Source organism: Nannospalax galili, unplaced genomic scaffold (genome assembly GCF_000622305.1).
Source record: "Nannospalax galili isolate Female #2095 unplaced genomic scaffold, S.galili_v1.0 scaffold1922, whole genome shotgun sequence".
In the NCBI taxonomy this organism is placed as follows: domain Eukaryota; kingdom Metazoa; phylum Chordata; class Mammalia; order Rodentia; family Spalacidae; genus Nannospalax; species Nannospalax galili.
Window position 1 is genome coordinate 679,100 of NW_008348865.1, and position 4,565 is coordinate 683,664.

Consider the following 4,565-nt stretch of genomic DNA (forward strand, 5'->3'; position numbering starts at 1 on the left):
ACACACACACACACACACACACACACACACAGCTCTGGGTTCCATGCCCAGCCCTGAGTTCTTTTTCTATCCCCAGCCCTTGCAAGATCCCCCTTTTCCCCGTCCCCTGGTCTCCAGGAACCTAGAGGTCATCCTGACACTCCCTCCCTCTTCACTCAGCACCTCTGAACAATTCTGACTTGTCAGACAGACTCCTTCTCATTCTAGAGCCTCGCCTGTTCCTTCTAGAAGCGTTCTCCCTCACTTCCACCCTATAACCCACCTTGGCCTGAAAAAGCCTACACATTCTTTAAGTCTTGGGTAGATGTCACTTGGTTCATTCAGTCTTCCCTGGGTGCCCCAGCTGACTCTGGTATCTCACAGCTCCATTGACATCCCAAATCAACACCAATCACTTCCCCACACATATCTCTGCTCCTCTCTCCTGAATACCATCAACTCAAGGTCAGAGCAGGTGCTCAGTGAAATGCTGACTGACCAGATGTGTGAGTCCAGTGGCTTCCACAGTCTCAGTCCCTTTAAGTCTGGCATCTCTGCACCTGTTTTAAGACATCTGTGCAGTGTCTGGTTCTTTCTCTTGGCAGTCCCCACGATTTGTTTAGGTTGGACTGTGAGGCCTCTGACTGACATGTTGATTTCTGTACCAAAGAAAAGGCAAAGTGGGGCTCACTTCTGGTGTGACCCACAAGCCCTCCACCGCTGGTGAGCTAGGACATGGGGCACTTGATTGGGCCCTGCATGGTAGCATGTCATTGTGCTGTCACATGTCAGTGGAGGGGTGGGGGACAGGATCACAGGACAGGAGGCCCTGGTCTTCCCCTTGCTCCTGACCCTGGTCACCCAATTCTTGGATAGTTCTTGAGTACCTGATTCTGCCATGGGCTGAGATGAGAGAGTGTGCCAGCCAGTGGCAGGAAAACCCATGGGGATGTTCTCCATTAGGGAGCGCAGGCTCCCACAGAGCTGCATTTCCACACCATGCTGTGTGGGTAGAAAGCCCATTATCTTCTACTTCTCCACTGCAGCCCCTCTGTGACTCTGTCTACTGTGGAAACCACCTGCATCAGCCTCCTGCCATCTGCCCATCACATTTCTACTGAGTGGAACCCGGGCCTGACTCTAAGGGTCCGGCCCTTGCTTTCTAAGTTGAGATCCATCTTACACTGACCTCCAGACCATGTTTTAAGCAGTGGCATTTCTTCTCCAGTGTGCATTTCAGTCCTGGCGTTGGATGGGATTTCCTGATCACACACTACATGCTAGGCCTATGGGGCGTTGCTTCCATTGTTAGCCTTTTGGGGAGGAGGCAAGCCAGGCTCTAAGAGTCCTAGGACCTTGGGTGTTTGGTGTTGGTTCCCCCCAGTGTGTTTCGCTTTTGGCTACACTGAAGTCCCTGGGGTTGCAGGGGTCTCCATTCAGAGCAGAGTGGGAGTGACTACAGCTGTCTTCTGCGGTCTGAGAGCAGAGCCTCCTGCCACATGTTGGGCTCTCTGTCTCCACCCCTCTCAGCCCCAGGTCTCTGGGCCCCTCAAGCCTCTCTAGGGCTGTGAGCAATGACTTTATTGAAGCCCTTATGATTTTCTGGAACAATCTGAGGAACCACTTCCTGGCTCAGTCTCCACTGGTAACTCCAGAGACAGAACAGTGACTTAGCCTGAGGGAAAGGGGCTACTATGAAATACTGCCACCAAACTGTGTGGAAGAGTAGGTCCAGGTCGTGGTAGATGGTGCTGAGGGAAAACAAGAGCTGTCCTTGGCAGTCATTAGCAGACCCTGGGCTCCATGAAGTTGAATCTTTATTGCAGGGCTTATCAGACTGCTCATGATGTCCTGTACTACCAGGGAGCAAGCTTGGAGGAGTGGATGGGTGGGAATGGCTGCCCAAAGTCAGGACCTGAGAGCCTTGCTGCTAAACTCACCCCAGCGTCATCTTCCTTAGGATATCAAAGAAAATGCTCTGGCTTGTGCATTTGATCTATCCATCTGCCCAACTAGCCAGCTATCTGCCTAGTCACCAACCACACATTGACTAAGCAGCCCAGTCATTTACCACCATTCATCTATATACCCAGCCATTTGCCTGTATGACTGACCTTAATTCCATCCATCCATCCATCTATCTGTTCATCCATCCACCTACTAATCCATCTGTCTATCCATCCATCATCTACTAATCCATCCATCCATCCATTTACCTACTAATCCATCCATTCATCCATCTATCTATCCATCCGTCCACCTACTAATCCATTCATTCATCTATCCATCCATCCGTCCACCTACTAATCCATCCATTCATCTATCCATCCATCCTTCCATCCTCTTACTAATCCATATATCTATCCATCCATCCATTCATCCATTTACTAATCTATCCATCCATCTATCCATCCATCCACCTACTAATCCATCCACCCATCCATCCACCTACTAATCTATCTATCTATCTATCTATCTATCCATCCATTCATCCATCCACTCACTAATCTTTCTATCTATCCAGCCAGCCAGCCATTCACCTACTAATCTATCCATCCATCCATCCACCTACTATCCATCCATTCATCTAGCCATCCATCCATCCATCCATCCATCCATCCATCCATCTATCCATCCACTTACTAATCCAAATATCTATCCATTCATCCATCTATCCATCCACCTACTAATCCATCCATCCATCTACTAATCCATCTATCCAGCCAGCCAGCCATCCACCTACTAATCTATCATCCATCCATCCATCCACCTACTAATCCATTCATCTATCCATCCATCCACTCATCCATCCATCCATTCATCCACTTACTAATCTATCCATCCATCTATCCATCCATCCACCTACTAATCCATCTATCCATCCATCCATCCATTCACCTACTAATCCATCCATCTATCCATCCACCCACTCATCCATCCATCCACTCATCCATCCATCCATCCCTTCATCCATCCATCCATCTACTAATTCATCTATCTATCTATCCATCCTTCCATCTATCCATCCATCCACTCATCCATCCATTCATTCATCCACTTACTAATCCATCCATCAGGCCATCCATCCATCCATCCACCTACCTACTGATTCATCTATTTATCTATCTATCCATCCATCTATCCACCTACTAATTCATTTATCTATCAGCCAGCCAGCCACCATTCATCCACCCATCCTCCAAACACTCACTGGGTACCTACCTGTACAGGCTGGGTGCTACACTAGCAACACCAGAAACAGGAAGGGTACTTGGGTGTGGGATGGATGAAACTGCTCTTTGAGGGGATGGTTAAGATGGATGGGGGAGAGGAAAGAAGTGACTGTGCTTCCTGTAGATATAGAGGAAACTGGGACTCAGGCCAGGAGGTTTGGGGTTGAGTTTTTCTGCTGTGCTCTGAGGAGTGCAGACCTCATCCTCAGGTCCATTACTAATGTTTAGAAACCGCAGGCCCCTTATCTGTAAAATGGGCTCATAACCTAAACTGTAGACCTGAGAAGCAGGAGCAGGCCCCCTCTCACACTGTTCACAGTCACTGTTTTGCATGATTTGCATGTAATTTGCATGCCCGTTCTTTGACCTCAGCATGTCTCCATACTCCACTGTGAGCCTCCTTGAATGTGCGAAGACTTGGCTATGCAGGCTCCTCTAAGCTCCCCTCATCTGGCACAGGCAAGGCATGGCTGGAGCCCTGCTCATCATCTGATAGATTCCAGTGGAGAACAGACTCAGCTTAACTGAGGGGCTGAAGAGGATGAAGGGACTACTTGGTGCCAGACCTGCTGTGGAGAAGGTGCTTGGGTGTGGGGGTTTGTGTTTTCCTACCTGGCCCTGCCCTGGCACCCAGGGAATGGACCAGCCTGCTGATGCAGCCACCTCTGTGGATCACTAGCGTTGTCACTTTCTGTTGCTGTGATGAAGCACCATGGCCAAAAGCAACTTATAGATGAGTTTATTTGGCTTCCAGAGGGAGAGTATATAAAAGCAGGGAAGTTGTGAGCAGGAAGCTGAGAGCTCATACTCAGTTGCACACAAGAAGCAGAGAGAGACAGCCCACCGGTGACATACTTCCTCCAGCAAGGCTGCACTTCCTAAAGGTTCCATAAGCTCCGAACCAGTGTCACCAACTGGGACCAAGTGTTCAAATACATGAACCTATGGGAGACATTTCTGATTCAAACTACCACAGAGCTTCCGAGCATGAGCTGCCTCAGCAGAGACCTCTGTGACAATCCAGTGTAGGGGATTACAACGCTGCTTTCCTAACACCAAGATAAGTTCTGATCCCTCAATTTGCTTGTGACCCTCAATGCCACCCTGCACTCACAGCCCATGCATCCTTGTAGGAGCAGGCCCAGGTTACCCAGGGAGTCAGCAGACCAGCTCAAGTCCCCACCCACAGGTATCCCTTTGATTCTGGGACCTAAGGGACCAGCCAGGACACAGTTGGGTTAGAGATGGTGGGACTCTCCCTGTTCCCCTCCCTCCTCTCTTCCCGCACTTCATTTTCCCTTCCTTCTTCTGTGGCTTCCTTCTTTCCCTCCTCCCTCCCTCCCTCCTCCCCTT